This window comes from Staurois parvus, unplaced genomic scaffold (genome assembly GCF_062004578.1).
Source record: "Staurois parvus isolate SC_StPar_1 unplaced genomic scaffold, SC_StPar_1.0 ptg000415l, whole genome shotgun sequence".
In the NCBI taxonomy this organism is placed as follows: domain Eukaryota; kingdom Metazoa; phylum Chordata; class Amphibia; order Anura; family Ranidae; genus Staurois; species Staurois parvus.
The window spans coordinates 4,465,769-4,485,957 of NW_028318211.1; the positions used below are offsets into that span (position 1 = coordinate 4,465,769).

The 20,189-nt window shown below is 42.5% G+C and overlaps 1 protein-coding gene across 1 annotated transcript in view; it reads left to right on the forward strand.

The window, feature by feature from the left end:
• Positions 1 to 20,189, forward strand: part of NFATC4 (nuclear factor of activated T cells 4) — a 147,926-nt gene that overhangs the window by 73,579 nt on the left and 54,158 nt on the right. The gene's annotated exons all lie outside the window — the stretch shown is intronic.

Below are 20,189 nucleotides of genomic sequence, written 5' to 3' on the forward strand. Positions count from 1 at the left end.
GGTCCATTGTTGCTGGGGGGGATCTATTGTTGCTGGAGAGGGATCTATTGTTGCTGGCTGCAGAGGATCTATTTTTCTGCTTTTCTTGGTATTAACAAATTCCATACAAATTACTTAACACCACAAAATTATACTTGGTTCTGTATTCTCTAAAATGGCAGTACTGGGAGGGGGTGGAACCAAGGAACAGTGCTCGTAGGTTGGTAGGGGGCGGAGACAAGGAGTGACTTGGAAAGGGAGAGTCCCTGCACCTATTGTCTGAGAAAAAAAGCCCTGCTCTTTCAACATATGGTCACTCTGGTCAACACAGGAAAATAAACCGAAAATACATTTCTTTTTTAATTGGTTTTACAAAAACCCTTTATATTTGTATGTCGGCTCAAAAACATTTAATGTAAAATTAAAAGATATAGTATATTATCCCTTGATTTACCTGGCTCTAATCAGATTAAAATGCCAACAGAGTTAAAGTTTATGTCTGGAGAAAACAACACTCAGTACTAGTCTGCATTTTTCCCATGTTTTGTCTCTTTGAAGACTCTTCAAGTACAGAAAATACCTGTTAATCCTCCTATCCAGTGAGCTTCTAGATACCTGTTTGAGCTGGCAACACAGTGGTACTGCTGCACTGAAATCCCAAGCAGTGTTATCAGCCCTGCCTGAGTTATTTCTTGTGCCACTACAAAACACCTCCCAAGGAATGTTTTCTGCATGCAATGGGCCTGTGTGCAAGAAAATAAACTGGGCTACTTTCCCCTTCCTGTGTCCAGGCTCATTTTAATCAATGTTTACCGAGGCTGAATGGCTGCAGGACGTAAGTGGATTGAGCTGCTGCTTATTTTACAGAGAGGAGGTGAGGGGGGAGGTGTTATGTAGTGCAAGATAACTGGGCAGGGCTGACAATACTTCTTGGGATTTCATTGCAGCAGAGGCAGTGTTATTAGCTCAAATGGAGAGTTAGGAGCTCGCTGGATTTCTGGCAGATCAACAGCTATTTTCCTGTATTTGCAGCAGCTTATAGGGATAAAGCATGTAGAAATTTGCATGTACTGCATAGATACACTGAATATTTTTTTTTATTCTACCCAGGTATACACTTACATAAATACATAAGTGCAAAATATATATATGTAGCGCTACCCCCTTGAGAGGTGATGACTTTGGGTCTCCCTTATTTCCTGCACAGCCAGGCAACATGCATTTTCCAACTTGTATCCAGACACAAAGAAATAGTACATGCGTTTGTTTTTTTTTGTATTTATTAGGGATTTCAACTTGGGTAGGGAAAAGGGGTTATGGGATGCCCAGCTTGATTGAAGAATAACAAGAATGAGGATAGTGTCCTTGTCTAGCACACTGCAAAAATTAGGGCTCGTTCACACTTGGCTGTTTTACCAACGCTTGCCAAACGCCCCTATAGCGTTTGGCAAGCGTTGGTCCGGCGTTTGCGGAGCGTTTTTTAACGCTCGGCAAACGCTCCGCAAACGCTGCATGCACGGTTTAGTGGCGGTTGCTAGGCGTTTGCCGAGCGTTAATAACGCCCCACAAACGCCTATAATACAGTTTGAGTGGTGTTACCGCTCCGCAAACGCCTCGCAACCGCGTTGCAACCGCACCGCAAACGCCGGCTGGCTTCAAAGCCTCCTGACTCGACCAGAGGCGTCAGTTTTGCCGCAACGCGACGCAAACGCTCCCGTTAGAACAGCACCATGTGCTGTAATGTGCAGAATTGGCAGAGGCGTTTGGGAAGCGGTAAAAACGCTTCCCAAACGCCTCTCTGCCGCCTGCACACAAGGCTAGTGTGAACGTAGCCTAACAGCTATTTGACTATGTTCCAGCTGGAACCACAACAGTCTTTAGCAAAGTAATCCCCTCCTAGGAATTAAGTGTCCCCTGAGTGGAATTTCAGCAAAGTGACAACTTGTAGGAGCTCTGGATCCCCTTTGTTAACAAAATACCAGCCCACCTGGCTATGGTATCTGATCCTAGGACAAGGGATTGGGTAAGCATGAGACTGTGCCCTTAAGACTTGCCAAGAATTCGCATCTAGCAGCCTTCTCCCTGATAGGCCCTGGGGGTGTAGAGGTACTCACACTGTCCTTGTCCTTCAGCTGTGTATAGAACCGCTTTCAAGCCTTCCGCTGGGCTGGTTACTTTGCAGGCTGTCCTTCCCCCCTGTAAACTGCGGGGCAGTGAAACTACATTTTTCAGCCTCCTCCTTCCTCCAACCTCCAGCTTGGAGGCAGAACCCCCTTCTCTGGGGTCCCCTCCCAGGCTACACAGCAGCACTTCAATCCTCCATCTTGCACCTGACTCCCCTGCTCGCCAGGCTCTGTAATATTTATGGGCCAGTCTGCAACACTGTCAGGCCTCCTGCCGGGGATTGGTCAGACTATCATAAATATGCAGATCAGCTCCTCCTCACCTCTGCCTACTGACTTCTCCAAGCTACTAGAGCAGGGGGAGGTACCAGAGGGCTGACCTGTACAGCTCTCCAGCCTGACCTGAAATAACTCTCTGACTCACACCCAGGCTTCTAGCAAGCCTCTAGCTACACTAAATTACTATCTACACTAGTGGGTCCTACATATATATTTATATATAAGCTCCAAGGAGCAGGGCCCTCGAACCCCTCGTGTATTGTATTGTTACTGTATTGTCTCATGTACTATCTCCCACTATAATGTACAGCGCTGAGCAAACTTTTTGGCGCTATATAAATACTGTATAATAATGATAATAATATATACTGTATATACAGTATATATAATGTATTTAAAACTGGTAAAGTCAGATAAACCAAGGAATAATTACCATCTCAAACTTTACATTAAAAAAAATCAATTAGTGGTCCTTTAAGAAAAGGTCACGCAATTTCATACAGTAATATCAATAACATACTGTATATCAATTGTTTTTAAAGCAATAAATTATCTCACTGCATTGCAGTTTTGAGAACGTTGCACTATACAAGTTAAAACTCTCAGCACCCAATAAACACTGCACTAATTCCTGCATCTGCAAATGATATGTATGAAACATTTATTGCATCCCCTCTGATCAGTTACAGAAGCTGTTTAAAAACTGACTTTCCTGTCTCCTGTGTTCTAACCTCCCTTTTTTATCTCTCAGGGTTGGAAGGAAAAAAGCCAGTTTATTTGCTATTCTGGTACATGAACACAATGATTAGAAGATAAGAATCACTTCAAACAGATGAGATAGTGTTGTCCTTAACCACTTGAGCCCCAGCGTCTGCATTAAAACGTTTGCAGGGCGGCACGGCTGCGCAAAACCACTTTTTAAAACGTGGTTTTGCAAAACAGGTACGGGGCGCACGCAAGGCGCGCACCCGCCCTATCTGTCCCGCGGGTGACAGCAGCGGGTCTCAGCTGCCGGGTCACGGCTGGTCGTTACCGGCCGTTTCCCAGCGATTAGCGGCAATCGCTGACAGAGAGCAGGGCTGCATTGTTTACACACAGCCCTGCTCTCTGTCAGTTGCCTGTCAGCTCCTGACAAGCTGAACCGGAGAGAACAGTTTATCTCTCCGGATCAGCCTGTCCCATCCAGCACACACCCCCGCCCCCTAGTAAAACACTCCCCTCACACAGTTAACCCTTTCAGTGAATAAAAATGTTAACTCCTTCCTCCCCAGTGCCATTAGTACAGTGTCAGTGGGTTTCTTTTTCACTGATCACTGTATTGGTGTCACTGGGGATGTCAGTGACCCCAAGTCAGTACCCCCCCAGTGTCAAAATGTCCGCCGCAGTCCCACAGTCCAGCCATAAGTCGCTGATCGCCGCCATAAGTCGCTGATCGCCGCCATATGTCGCTGATCGCTGCCATTATTAGTATCAAAAAATTTTTAAATCCCAGTATCTTTCCCGCCATTTGTAAACGCTATAACTTTCATGTAAACCAATTAATTTACACGTATTGGGATTCTTTTAGCTAAGACATGTCGCAGAATGCATTTTGGACGAAATTTGTGACAAAATTAGATTTTTTAATTTTTTTACTGGACATGTTTTATAGCAAAAAGTCAACAATATTGTTTTTTTTTCTCAAAATTGTCAGCCTTTTTTTTTATAGCGCAAAAAATTAAAAACGCACAGGCGATCAAATACCACCGAAAGAAAGCTCTATTTGTGGGAAAAAAGGATGTAAATTTAATTTGGGTGCAGTGTTGCATGACCGCGCAATTGTCAGTTAAAGTAACGCAGCGTCGTAACACAAACCTCTTCTGTAATCGCTTCCTGACCACCCTACAGCAGAAATACTGCTACAGGGCGGCATGGGTACGCAAAATCACATATATATATACGTGATTCGCGCTCCCGTGCTTTTCACACCCCTCCCAGATAGCGTCAGGTTGACCGTCAGTACACCAGTCATCACATTTAACCCCTTGATTGCAGGAACGCGCTCATGTACAATAATCCTCCATTGCTAGTATAGCGTCTGAACTGGTCAATATCAGGTCAGCACTATACCAGCGTTCACATTAATATAGCGTCCCCAAAAACGCAGCGTTAGCGGGATCAGCCCCGGCACCTGCCAGCACCTGCGTTTAGCCCCTAAGCTTACCCCCCCCTTCTCCCCCAGCAAGTGCAGTGTCAGTAGGTCACTGTCACTTGATACATTGTACACAAAACCGCAGTGTTTGCAGAATCAGACCTGATCTCTGTTAGCACTTGCCGGTAAATTTTGATGACTCTCATATGCAGCAGAGTGCCAGTACTAGTGCTGCTCTACCTTTTGGTGAACTGGCGAGTACCAGCGGTCTAGTACATCCTGGTCTTTCACATACCTCCTTGATTTTTGGAGCTGTTTTTCACGGAATATCTGTATGCATTGATTGTGGATCAAAGCAATTTATATGCACAACAATTTATCGCTGCCAACCCAAATTCAAACCTTGCCAGACCATTCGTATGGAAACTCATTACGGTTTTCAAATTTACATTTTTTTTTGGGCCTAACCCTCAACATGGGCATTACTAAAAGAAATGAATTGCGGTTGTATTGGTTCACGGACCCGATTCATCATATGCCGTGTTCTCTGCTGCCTTGGCCAGGCATAGAGATGAGAGTATAATGTGTTTTATGCATTTCAGCGACAATACACTCTCTCATCCTTGGGGTAACCCTGAATTTGACCGGCTCCACAAAATTCAGCCCCTCGCAAATCACCTTAACCTAAAATTTGCAGATGTCTATACTCCCCAGCAAAACATCTGCGTTGAGGAGTCCCTCATTAACTTTTCTGGCCGCCTTGCATTCAAACAATTTCTCCCCAGCAAGCGTGCCAGATATGGGGTCAAGATGTAGAAGACCTGTGAGAGGACAACAGGCTATACTTATAAGTTTTGGATTTACGAGGGAAAAGATAGTCACGTGGAGCCCCCCGGATGCCCAGACTACATGGGGAGCAGTGGCAAGATAGTTTGGGACTTGGTGTCATCATTTCTCCATATGGGGTACCACTTATACGTGGGCAATTTTTATTCAAGCGTGCCACTATTTAGACATTTGTTCATTCTTGGAACTGGCATTTGTGGCAAAGTGTGACCTAATGTGTGCCGACCATTAGAAGTGGGTGGATGCAGGGCGGTATATTCTAATGGTGGGCACACCACACACTTTTTCTGGCAGAGATTTCTTCTCATTTTTTCATTCATTCCACAGGCTGCATACAAAAAAAAAAGAACATAGCATATATAACCAACAAGGACCAGCGATGTACTGGTACATCACTGGATTTGAATGGTTATACCAGGATGATGCCTACAGCTGCAGGCATCATCCTGGTATCGTTTTTTTCAGCCAGCAATCGACTTTCATGTAAAAGCAATCCTAGTGGCTAATTCGCTGCAAGATTGCTTTTACAAGCAGTGGGAGATGATGTCCCCCTGAGAATGCAGCCGGTGTTTCTGCCAGCTGACCATAGAGCTGATTGGAGACCAGAATGGTGCCAATCATCTCTATAGTCTAAGAATTCGGAAGCTACAAGCATTTCATCACTTCAGTTTTGCAGGATATAAACAGCGCCATTTGTAAATTGGGAAAGCATCTGATCACACTTATTTTGGTTTGATTAGATAATGTAAGGGCAGAGGAGATATCTAGAGTCTGATAGACCCCAGATTTCTCAAAAATGAATCTATGACAATGCCCATTAAAGTTATAGGGGTTATTTGCATTCCCTATTATAGCATTAAAAGTGATAAAAAAAATGAAAGGTACAATGTAAAAATAACTAAAAAAAAATCAAAATAACTAAAAAAAAAAACAAATTGCCCCTCCCATTCGCGCACACCTGTGTGCTCAAGCCTTGACCCTGTGCTGTTATGTAAACAGCGGTTGCACCATGCATGTGAGGTATTGCCGTGAACGTCAGATCAAGGGCAGTAATTCTAACACTAGACCTCCTCTGTAAATCTAAAATGGTAGCTTTTAAAGGCTTTTAAAGCGCTGAATATGGATATTAAAAATGTTTGCAGTTTGTCGCCATTGCACGGGGCATGCGCAGTTTTAAAGCATGTCATGTTTGGTATCTATTTGCTCGGCATACCATTATCTTGTATATTTTACCAAACAATTGGCCAATATATTGTGTTTTTGTGCATTAAAAGTAAAAAAAGTTTATTTTTTTTAACAACTTTGCTTTTGAAAAATCGCTGCGCGAGTACTATGTGCCATAAAAAATTGTAGTACCCACCCTTTTATTCACTAGGGTGTCTGCTTTAAAAAAATATATAATGTTTGGGGGTTTAAATTAATTTCCTAGCAAAAAAATTAATTTCCTAGCTTGGTCTTCAGGTGGTTAGAAGAGTGAATGATGTGTGGCATAAACTTCTAATGCTGGGCATAAAACGCCCCCACCCCCCAAAACGACCCCTTTTTGGAAAGTAGTCACCCCAAACTATTTGCTGAGAGGAATGTTGAATCAATAGAAGAATTTTTACCACAGGTTTTTGGAAAATGACAAAAATCACACATGTGGTATCCCCATACTCAGTAGAAGTAGCAGAATGTATTTTGGGGTGCAATTCCACATATACCCATGGCCTGTGCGAGAAATAAATAATTTAAATGACAACTTCGTGTAAAAAATAAAAAAATAAAAAGTTTTTGTCATTTTCCAGAAACTTGTGGAAAAAAAATAAATCTTCCATGGACTCAATATGCCTCTCAGCAGATAGCTTAGGGTGTCTAATTTCCGAAAAGGGGTCATTTGAGGGTGTTTGTACTATTCTGGTATTTTAGCAGTCAGAAAGTAAAAGCTATGTAAATTCCATTATCTATACCATAGTTTGTAGACACTGTAACTTTCACAAAAAGCAATCAATATACACTTATTGGGATTTTTTTAACCAAAAACATGTAGCAGAATACATTTTGACCTAAATTTATGATGACATTTAAATTTTTTTAGATATTTTTTTATGACCAAAATGAGAAAATATTGTTTTTTCAAAAATTTTTTTTTTTTCTTCAAAACTTTTTCTGGTTATAGCGCCAAAAATAAAAAGTGCACAGGTGATCAAATACCACAAAAAGAATGCTCTATTTGTGCTAAAAAAAAGGACATAAATTTCATTTATGTACCGTATTGCATGACCGCACAATGGTCCGTTAAACTAGCGCAACGCTGTATAGCAAAAAAATGGCGTAAATTGCAGTATCTATACCATAGTTTGTAGATGCTATAACTTTCACACAAAGAAATTAATATACACTTATTGGGATTTTTTTTACCAAAAACATGTAGCAGAATACATTTTGGCCTAAATTTATAACTAACTTTGAGTTTACTATATATTTTTTACAGCTGAAAGTAAAAAATAACGTTTTTCTTCAAAATATTTGGTCTTTTTTTGTTTATAGCGTGAAAAATAAAAAGCGCACAGGTGATCAAATACCACTGAAAGAAAGCTCTATTTATGTGAAAAAAAGGACGTAAATTTCGTTTAGGTGCAGCATTTAATGACCGCACAATTATCAGTTGAATTAGTGCAAAAAGAGGCCTGGTCATTAAGGGGGGTAAATCCTCAGGAGCTCAAGTGGTTAAAGCTGCCCATAGATGGCTCAGATTCTGAGATATGGATGACCCTACTTGCACACGCCAGCTCAACAAATAGTCAATTCAAAACTCATGTGAACTGGTTGGAAAATTGTCTGCTGTACAGTAATTGCAATCAGCTGCAGTCACTGTTCTACAGCGCCACTGTATTTAGGTGACCAGAATTGGAAATTCATCCGTCCACACAGTTTAGTATTGACAGGGGGCACATACAGTCAGGTCCATAAATATTGGGACATCGACACAATTCTAACATACACCCCCACAATGGATGTGAAATGAAACAAACAAGATGTGCTTTAACTGCAGACTGTCAGCTTTAATTTGAGGATATTTACATCCAAATCAGGTGAACGGTGTAGGAATTACAACAGTTTGCATATGTGCCTCCCACTTGTTAAGGGACCAAAAGTAATGGGACAGAATAATAATCATAAATCAAACTTTCACTTTTTAATACTTGGTTGCAAATCATTTGCAGTCAATTACAGCTTGAGGTCTGGAATGCATAGACATCACCAGACGCTGGGTTTCATCCCTGGTGATGCTCTGCCAGGCCTCTACTGCAACTGTCTTCAGTTCCTGCTTGTTCTTGGGGCATTTTCCCTTCAGTCTTGTCTTCAGCAAGTGAAATGCATGCTCAATCGGATTCAGGTCAGGTGGTTGACTTGGCCATTGCATAACATTCCACTTCTTTCCCCTAAAAAACTCTTTGGTTGCTTTTGCAGTATGCTTTGGGTCATTGTCCATCTGCACTGTGAAGCGGCGTCCAATGAGTTCTGAAGCATTTGGCTGAATATGAGCAGATAATATTGCCCGAAACACTTCAGAATTCATCCTGCTGCTTTTGTCAGCAGTCACATCATCAATAAATACAAGAGAACCAGTTCCATTGGCAGCCATACATGCCCACGCCATGACACTACCACCACCATGCTTCACTGACGAGGTGGTATGCTTAGGATCATGAGCAGTTCCTTTCCTTCTCCATACTCTTCTCTTCCCATCACTCTGGTACAAGTTGATCTTGGTCTCATCTGTCCATAGGATGTTGTTCCAGAACTGTGAAGGCTTTTTTAGATGTCGTTTGGCAAACTCTAATCTGGCCTTCCTGTTTTTGAGGCTCACCAATGGTTTACATCTTGTGGTGAACCCTCTGTATTCACTCTGGTGAAGTCTTCTCTTGATTGTTGACTTTGACACACATACACCTACCTCCTGGAGAGTGTTCTTGATCTGGCCAACTGTTGTGAAGGGTGTTTTCTTCACCAGGGAAAGAATTATTTGGTCATCCACCACAGCTGTTTTCCGTGGTCTTCCGGGTCTTTTGGTGTTGCTGAGCTCACCAGTGCGTTCCTTCTTTTTAAGAATGTTCCAAACAGTTGTTTTGGCCACGCCTAATGTTTTTGCTATCTCTCTGATGGGTTTGTTTTGTTTTTTCAGCCTAATGATGGCTTGCTTCACTGATAGTGACAGCTCTTTGGATCTCATCTTGAGAGTTGACAGCAACAGATTCCAAATGCAAATAGCACACTTGAAATTAACTCTGGACCTTTTATCTGCTCATTGTAATTGGGATAATGAGGTAATAACACACACCTGGCCATGGAACAGCTGAGAAGCTAAATGTCCCATTACTTTTGGTCCCTTAACAAGTGGGAGGCACATATGCAAACTGTTGTAATTCCTACACCGTTCACCCGATTTGAATGTAAATACCCTCAAATTAAAGCTGACAGTCTGCAGTTAAAGCACATATTGTTCGTTTCATTTCAAATCCATTGTGGTGGAGTATAGAGCCACAAATGTTAGAATTGTGTCAATGTCCCAATTATTATGGACCTGACTGTACTAGGGTGACACATGTTGGGGTTCTTTCAATAATGTGGGGATCTTTAATTAAGTGGTACTTCCACTCTTGCTCATCTGAACATTTAGGCAATCCCTGAAAGGCCCCAGAGAAGCCTATCCTGCCTCCACCTAACAACTGTATCTCCACTTCCACCATCAGCTCATCCCCTACAGTTATAACCTTTTGTATCACTTGACCCTCACTTTTAGATTGTAAGCTCTAATGAGCAATGCACTCTGATTCCTCATGTATTGAATTGTATTGTAACAGTACTGTTTGCCCTCATGTTGTAAAGCGGTGTGCAAACTGTTGGCGCTATATAAATCCTGTATAATAATAATGGAGTCAATTGATTTTCTCTGTGTATGGCTAGCTTGACTCCCTCTACAATCAAACTGAGATATACAGTATACAGTAGTTGTTCTTATGCTTCCATGAAATTAAGCTTAAAGTGTTACTAAACCCACAATAGTAAAATCAGTCTGTATATGCAGTAAAGCATGCTTGTTATACTCACTGTGGAACCTAAGGGGTTAATCCTCTGCATTGTGTAAAAAGGCTGTTTGATCCTGACTTCTCTGCTCCTCTTGTTCAAATGCCCACGTCTTAAGAACCGTAGCTGTTCTGCATATGCTCAGTTTGGTGTGTATTGATAGAGAGGTTTTTTATTTTCTTGGGACAGTGCATGTGATCAGCACAGGGCCAATCAGCACTGTGCAGACAGAGGTCAGGGGTTCTTCATCCTCCTAGAGCAGAAAGAAAACTCCTCCTACATGCTTTAACCAGTGCTCTGTTGAACACTGATAGAAGTCACAAGACTGCTCTAACTGCTGATGAGAAAAGTTATTTAGCAGTTCATATTTACTAAAATAATTGCACTTCCATGGTCTGTGTACTGTGGGAGACCAGACAGAGTGAATTAGGGTCTTGGGTTTAGTAACACTTTAACAGACTATTTTTGGTTTCTTGTGATACTATATGTGACCGAATTACACAGGTCTGCAAAAAAATTTTTTTCAAGAGCTGTTTTGGTTATTCCACGTAATCTTTATGTTTTTTGGTGTGCTGAATCCGAAAATGACCTCCATTTTGTCATAGGACATCACATTTCCTGACAATTTAGGTAACTATGTTAAATAAGGCAATACCTCAAAATAAATGGAAATAGACTTATAAAATTAAAGTTTTATTACAATTTTTTCATGAAAATCCTTTTTTGAACTGAAATGAGCTCACCTACACACACTAAACTCAATTCTTCTTCCCTGTGAGGCTCCTCTTGGTGCATTTACGCTTGTGAGTAGCATCTGGAATGTCTCTCTGAAGCATCCAACAGTAGTCTGCCATCATTGTAATTAGAGATGAGCGAATCGAACCAGGCGAACCGGAATTCGAGTCGAATTTTAGGAAATATTCGATTCGCGGCGAAACCGAAATTTTGCCTACTTCGGGTGCGCGAATCGAACATTTCCCGATCAGCCGGCAAAAGTGTCCCTGCAGTGAGCTCCGCTATTTCTGACAGTTCTCTGACAGAAGGAACACATGTTTAGCGGTTGAAACATTGTATCTATTAGTTTACATTTAGGATACAGATGTTTCAACCACTGTACATGTGAAGAAGCTGTGAGAGAACTGTCAGAAATAGAGGAACTCTGCACATACACTTTTTGCCGGCTTGGAATTATTCTTCTTTTCATCCTACTTCTTCTTCTTCTTCATCTTCATCCTCAGAAGAAGAGGATGAGGATGAGGATGAAGAAGAAGAAGAAGAAGTAGGATGAAAAGAAGAATAATTCCAAGCCGGCAAAAAGTGTATGTGCAGAGTTCCTCTATTTCTGACAGTTCTCTCACAGCTTCTTCACATGTACAGCGGTTGAAACATCTGTATCCTAAATGGAAACTAATAGATACAATTTGTATCTATTAGTTTCCATTTAGGATACAGATGTTTCAACCGCTGTACATGTGAAGAAGCTGTGAGAGAACTGTCAGAAATAGAGGAACTCTGCACATACACTTTTTGCCGGCTTGGAATTATTCTTCTTTTCATCCTACTTCTTCTTCTTCTTCTTCTTCTTCTTCTTCATCCTCATCCTCATCCTCTTCTTCTGAGGATGAGGATGAGGATGAAGAAGAAGAAGAAGCAGTAGGATGAAAATAAGAATAATTCCAAGCCAGCAAAAAGTGTATGTGCAGAGTTCCTCTATTCTGCAGATACACTTAGAGGAGCTCTGCACATACACTTTTTGCCTGTTTGGAATTAATCTTATTTTCATCCTACTTCTTCTTCTTCTTCTTCTTCTTCTTTATCCTCATCCTCAGAAGAAGAAGAAGAGGAAGAAGAAGAAGAAGAAGAAGAAGAAGAAGAAGAAGAAGAAGTAGGATGAAAATAAGAATAATTGCAAGCCGGCAAAAAGTGTATGTGCAGAGTTCCTCTATTCTGCAGATACACTTAGAGGAGCTCTGCAGATACACTTAGAGGAGCTCTGCACATACACTTTTTGCCGGCTTGGAATTAATCTTATTTTCATCCTACTTCTTCTTCTTCTTCTTCTTCATCCTCATCCTCATCCTCAGAAGAAGAAGAAGAGGATGAGGATGAAGAAGAAGTAGGATGAAAATAAGAATAATTCCAAGCCGGCAAAAAGTGTATGTGCAGAGCTCCTCTAAGTGTATCTGCAGAGCTCCTCTAAGTGTATCTGCAGAATAGAGGAACTCTGCACATACACTTTTTGCCGGAAACCGCTGTATGGAGGGAATGTCCCAGAACTGTCATAAATAGTCTATTTCTGACAGTTCTGGGACATTCACTCCATACAGCTGTTTCAACCGCTGTATGGAGGGAATGTCATAGAACTGTCAGAAATAGACTATTAATGACAGTTCTGGGACTGTCCTTCCATACAGCGGTTGAAACATTGTATCTATTTGTTTCCATAAATGGATCCATTTATGGAAACAAATAGATACAATGTTTCAACCGCTGTATGGAAGGACAGTCCCAGAACTGTCATTAATAGTCTATTTCTGACAGTTCTATGACATTCCCTCCATACAGCGGTTGAAACAGCTGTATGGAGTGAATGTCCCAGAACTGTCAGAAATAGACTATTTATGACAGTTCTGGGACATTCACTCCATACAGCGGTTGAAACATTGTATCTATTTTTTTCCATAAATGACATTCTGCAGATACACTTAGAGGAGCGCTGCAGATACACTTTTTGCCGGCTTGGAATTATTCTTATTTTCATCCTACTTCTTCTTTTTCTTCTTATGAGGATGAGGATGAAGAAGAAGAAGTAGGATGAAAATAAGATTAATTCCAAGCCGGCAAAAAGTGTATCTGCAGCGCTCCTCTAAGTGTATTTGCAGAATGTCATTTATGGAAAAAAATAGATACAATGTTTCAACCGCTGTATGGAAGGACAGTCCCAGAACTGTCATAAATAGTCTATTTCTGACAGTTCTGGGACATTCACTCCATACAGCTGTTTCAACCGCTGTATGGAGGGAATGTCATAGAACTGTCAGAAATAGACTATTAATGACAGTTCTGGGACTGTCCTTCCATACAGCGGTTGAAACATTGTATCTATTTGTTTCCATAAATGGATCCATTTATGGAAACAAATAGATACAATGTTTCAACCGCTGTATGGAAGGACAGTCCCAGAACTGTCATTAATAGTCTATTTCTGACAGTTCTATGACATTCCCTCCATACAGCGGTTGAAACAGCTGTATGGAGTGAATGTCCCAGAACTGTCAGAAATAGACTATTTATGACAGTTCTGGGACATTCACTCCATACAGCGGTTGAAACATTGTATCTATTTTTTTCCATAAATGACATTCTGCAGATACACTTAGAGGAGCGCTGCAGATACACTTTTTGCCGGCTTGGAATTATTCTTATTTTCATCCTACTTCTTCTTTTTCTTCTTATGAGGATGAGGATGAAGAAGAAGAAGTAGGATGAAAATAAGATTAATTCCAAGCTGGCAAAAAGTGTATCTGCAGCGCTCCTCTAAGTGTATTTGCAGAATGTCATTTATGGAAACAAATAGATACAATGTTTCAACCGCTGTATGGAAGGACAGTCCCAGAACTGTCATTAATAGTCTATTTCTGACAGTTCTATGACATTCCCTCCATACAGCGGTTGAAACAGCTGTATGGAGTGAATGTCCCAGAACTGTCAGAAATAGACTATTTATGGCAGTTCTGGGACATTCACTCCATACAGCGGTTGAAACATTGTATCTATTTTTTTCCATAAATGACATTCTGCAAATACACTTAGAGGAGCGCTGCAGATACACTTTTTGCCGGCTTGGAATTAATCTTATTTTCATCCTACTTCTTCTTCTTCATCTTCATCCTCATCCTCATAAGAAGAAAAAGAAGAAGTAGGATGAAAATAAGAATAATTCCAAGCCGGCAAAAAGTGTATCTGCAGCGCTCCTCTAAGTGTATCTGCAGAATGTCATTTATGGAAAAAAATAGATACAATGTTTCAACCGCTGTATGGAGTGAATGTCCCAGAACTGTCATAAATAGTCTATTTCTGACAGTTCTGGGACATTCACTCCATACAGCTGTTTCAACCGCTGTATGGAGGGAATGTCATGGAACTGTCAGAAATAGACTATTAATGACAGTTCTGGGACTCTGACAGTTCCATGACATTCCCTCCATACAGCGGTTGAAACAGCTGTATGGAGTGAATGTCCCAGAACTGTCAGAAATAGACAGAAACTGTCACAGAACTGTCCTTCTTCTCATCCTTCTCCTTCTTCTCATCCTTCTTCTCATCCTTCTTCTCATCCTTCTCCTTCTTCTCATCCTTCTCCTTCTCCTTCTTCTCATCCTTCTCCTTCTTCTCATCCTTCTTCTCATCCTTCTCCTTCTTCTCATCCTTCTCCTTCTCCTTCTTCTCATCCTTCTCCTTCTCCTTCTTCTCATCCTTCTCCTTCTCCTTCTTCTCATCCTTCTCCTTCTTCTCATCCTTCTCCTTCTCCATCTTCTCATCCTTCTCCTTCTCCTTCTTCTCATCCTTCTCCTTCTCCTTCTTCTCATCCTTCTCCTTCTCCATCTTCTCATCCTTCTCCTTTTCCTTCTTCTCATCCTTCTCCTTCTGCTTCTCCTTCTCCTTCTCCTTCTTCTCATCCTTCTCCTTCTTCTCATCCTTCTCCTTCTTCTCATCCTTCTCCTTCTCCTTCTTCTCATCCTTCTCCTTCTTCTCATCCTTCTCCTTCTTCTCATCCTTCTCCTTCTCCTCATCCTTCTCCTTCTTCTCATCCTTCTCCTTCTCCTTCTTCTCATCCTTCTCCTTCTCCTTCTTCTCATCCTTCTCCTTCTCCATCTTCTCATCCTTCTCCTTCTTCTCATCCTTCTCCTTCTTCTCATCCTTCTCCTTCTCCTTCTTCTCATCCTTCTCCTTCTTCTCATCCTTCTCCTTCTCCTCATCCTTCTCCTTCTCCTTCTTCTCATCCTTCTCCTTCTCCTTCTTCTCATCCTTCTCCTTCTTCTCATCCTTCTCCTTCTCCTCATCCTTCTCCTTCTCCTTCTTCTCATCCTTCTCCTTCTCCTTCTTCTCATCCTTCTCCTTCTCCTTCTTCTCATCCTTCTCCTTCTTCTCATCCTTCTCCTTCTTCTCATCCTTCTCCTTCTCCTTCTTCTCATCCTTCTCCTTCTTCTCATCCTTCTCCTTCTTCTTTTCATCCTTCTCCTTCTTCTCATCCTTCTTCTCATCCTTCTCCTTCTTCTCATCCTTCTCCTTCTCCTTCTTCTCATCCTTCTCCTTCTCCTTCTTCTCATCCTTCTCCTTCTTCTCATCCTTCTCCTTCTCCATCTTCTCATCCTTCTCCTTTTCCTTCTTCTCATCCTTCTCCTTCTGCTTCTCCTTCTCCTTCTCCGTCTTCTCATCCTTCTCCTTCTCATCCTTCTCCTTCTTCTCATACTTCTCCTTCTTCTCATCCTTCTCCTTCTTCTCATCCTTCTCCTTCTTCTCATCCTTCTCCTTCTTCTCATCCTTCTCCTTCTCCTTCTTCTCATCCTTCTCCTTCTCCTTCTTCTCATCCTTCTCCTTCTTCTCATCCTTCTCCTTCTCCTTCTTCTCATCCTTCTCCTTCTTCTCATCCTTCTTCTCATCCTTCTCCTTCTTCTCATCCTTCTCCTTCTCCTTCTTCTCATCCTTCTCCTTCTTCTCATCCTTCTTCTCATCTTTCTCCTTCTTCTCATCCTTCTCCTTCTCCTTCTTCTCATCCTTCTCCTTCTCCTTCTTCTCATCCTTCTCCTTCTCATCCTTCTCTTTCTTCTCATCCTTCTCCTTCTTCTCATCCTTCTCCTTCTTCTCATCCTTCTTCTCCTCATCCTTCTCCTTCTTCTCATCCTTCTCCTTCTCCTTCTTCTCATCCTTCTCCTTCTTCTCATCCTTCTCCTTCTCCTTCTTCTCATCCTTCTCCTTCTCCTTCTTCTCATCCTTCTCCTTCTCCTTCTTCTCATCCTTCTCCTTCTTCTCATCCTTCTCCTTCTCCTTCTCTTTCCTCATCTCCAAGGGCATTTAAATTAAAGGTACAGTGTTCTGCACTAATTTAAAGGCTCTCTGAAGCCTAGAAACCCTTTTTATAAGTCATCTTCGTAGCGAAGAAATTCGCATCGAATCGAATTTCACACTGGAATTCGCCGAATCAGCCGAATCGAATTTTTGAGAAATTCGCTCATCTCTAATTGTAATGCTCCATTTTCCCTGGTATCTCCTTTCAATCTCTTTAATGTCTTGGTGGAATCGTTCACCTTGTTCCTCACTCACAGCTCCCAAATTTTCAGGAAAGTAGTCAAGGTGGGACTGGAGGAAATGCACTTTCAAACTCATCAGGCAACCTAAAGCTTGAAATGCTTTCAGCATTCGTCCGACGATCTTTTTGTAGTGAGGATCTTTGTTGCCTAAAAATTTCGGTACGACTTCTTTAAATGCAATCCACCCTTCTTTTTGAGGATCCGTCATGGTATTGACAAACTCTTGATCAACTATAAGCCTTCTAATGTCTGGTCCGACGAACACACCTTCCTTCAATTTTGCCTCCGACAGGCCTGGAAACATGGTGACCAAGTATTTGAAGCATTCTCCATCTCTTAGAAGTGATTTTACGAATTGCTTCATCAATCCCAATTTTATGTGGAGAGGTGGTAGAAGAACTTTATGGGAAGGTACCAAAGTTTCTCGGAGGACATTTTTTTTCACCGACTGTTAGCACCCTCGGCTGCCACCTCTTCTTGGTCCAGTGATTTTGTCGGTCTTGACTGTCCCATAGACACAGAAAACAAGGGTATTTGGTATCCCACCCACTGGATTCTTCAGGAAAGATTAACCCCTTCTACCATTAGAAGCACAGACTCAGGGCTGAGGCTTACACAAACAGCATGCTACTGAGTATCCCAGTAGTCAGACATGTCACTCAGAGCAGCACTTGTATTCACCCCCTTTGCAGGGGGGGGGGCAGAGATTGTTTACCTGCAAATAACAACAAAGGGCCAGAAGAGAACTAGGGAAATGAGGAAATAGAATTTTTTTCCCTAAAACTTGCTTAGCTTATGTATATATTGCTGACAATCAGATTTACAGTGCTATATTTTTTTTTACATAACTCGGACAACCCCTTTAAGATTTTTTTTGGCATTTTATATCTTAAATGCACTTATGTGAATTAATTAATAGTAATTTGGACTTTAAATTTGGTTAAAAACCCATAATATAAAAAAATACCAAAAATTTTATAAATTTGAAGACAATTTTGCATTTTGTGGCAAATCATGACATCTAGGAGTTTTTTCAATATTTTATTTGTTTTCAGCACACCAAAATACATGGAAATTAGATGAAAATAATCAAACAGCTTTTTAGTCGCAGACCTGTGTTATAAATCACAGTTTTTATAGAACACAGACCTCTTTGTGTTGCATATAATAGTAGCCTTCAGGATTGAAAAGAACAAGACAAGCCAATGTTTCAGTAATAAGATGGGTAAGGTGTCTGAAAATGTTTCTGTTTATTCTGACATCATGACAAAGGGAATTTTTTAAAGTGGTACTCTAGCCAAAAAAATTAAGTAGGAAAGAATATACCGTATTTTCCGGCGTATAAGACGACTTTTCAACCCCTGAAAATCTTCTGAAAAGTCGGGGGTCGTCTTATACGCCGGTGCGAGCCGGTGTCAGGGCGGCACTTTTTCGAGGGGCGGCGTGGCGCCGCCCCCCCCTCCTCCTCCAGCGGACACTAAGTACAGGGGTGGATAGAGGGGCTGCTTTACCTTACCTGGATCCGGTCCCACGACGATCCGGTCCAGGAAGCGCGGCTGCTCCTTCTTTCAGTTCGGCCGCTCGATGGTCACGCGGCCGCTCGGCTCCGCCTCCTCACCGGTGATTGGGAAAGGCACACAGGCGACCAATCACCAGCGAGGAGGCGGAGCCGAGCGGCCCCGCGAAAATCGAGCGGCCGCACTGGAAGAAGGAGCAGCCGCTCCTCTCCCCCACTGACACTAACGATGGGGCACTATTCCTCCTCCACACTGACACCAACGATGAGGCACTGTTCCTCTCCCACTGACACCAACGATGAGGCACTGTTCCTCCCCCACTGACACCAACGATGAGGCACTGTTCCTCCCCCACTGACACCAACGATGAGGCACTGTTCCTCCCCCACTGACACCAACGATGAGGCACTGTTCCTCCCCCACTGACACCAACGATGAGGCTCTGTTCTCCCCACTGATACCAATGATGGGGCACTATTCCTCCCCCACTGACACCAACGATGGGGCACTATTCCTCCTCCCCACTGACACCAATGATGGGGCACTATTCTCCCCACTGATACCAATGATGGGGCACTATTCCTCCTCCCCCACTGACAACCAATGATGGGGCACTATTCTCCCCACTGATACCAATGATGGGGCACTATTCTCCCCACTGACACCAATGATGGGGCACTATTCCTCCCCCACTGACACCAACGATGGGGCACTATTCCTCCCACTGATACCAATGATGGGGCACTATTCCTCCCACTGACACTAATGATGGGACACTATTCCTCCCACTGACACCAATGATGGGGCACGATTCTTCCCACAGACACCAATGATGGGGCACTATTCCTTCCACTGACTAATGATGGGGCACTATTCCTCACACACTGACACTAATGATGGGGCACCATCATTGGTGTCAGTGGGAGGAATAGTGTCCCATCATTGGTATCAGTGGGAGGAATAGTGCCCCATCATTGGTGTCAGTGGATGAAATAGTGCCCCATCATTGGTGTCAGTGGGAGGAGTAGTGCCTCATCATTGGTGTCAGTGGGAGGAATAGTGCCCCATCATTAGTGTCAGTGGGAGGAAAAGTGCCCCATCATTGGTGTCAGTGGGAGGAATAGTGCCCCATCATTAGTGTCAGTGGGAGGAAAAGTGCCCCATCATTGGTGTCAGTGGGAGGAATAGCACCCCATCATTGGAATACCATACTGAAATACCATACCATATTGAAATCAAATCTGATGTTTTTTCATTTTTATTTGGTGTGCATTGGAAGAGGGGTAGTCTTATACGGCGAGTATAGCTCAAACCCTATATTTTAACAGGAAAAGTAGGGGGTCATCTTATACGCCCAGTTGTCTTATACTCCGGAAAATACGGTATTTATTGTCCTGATTTCCCCAGTATCTACCTGGATAGTGCTATGAGCTAGACTTTAAGGCCAGGTTCACCTTTGTGCGGCCGTGCAGGCCACGATTTGTGTGGACACAAGAGCCCATTCATTTGAATGGATTCCCGTACCTGGAACATGCAGGGAAGAAGTCCCTGCACATCTTTGGAAATCACAGCCCGCACAGGAACCAAGGTTCCCAGTACAGTTGTGATTCCAGTAGAAGTAATGACACCCGCTCGTGGGTCCTCCATTCTTCTGTGTGGGTGGTGCGGCTGCAGTTATTTGCGCAGGTCCCGCAGGGGCACCACCCGCACCAAGCCTTAGTCTACGCTATTTGGAGTACATTTTCAATGCAATCTGTTAGAGAGTTTAGTAGGGGCTGGGCTGACAAAAGTGACACTAGGTACCTGGTGAAATATCTGTACCAATTTTGGGATAGTAAGGTAAAAGGGTCTTTAAAGAGCAATGCGGTGGTGGCCAGTGGGACAGGTAGTGATGGACAATATTGCCAACAGTGACAAAACCCATAAGGTTAAC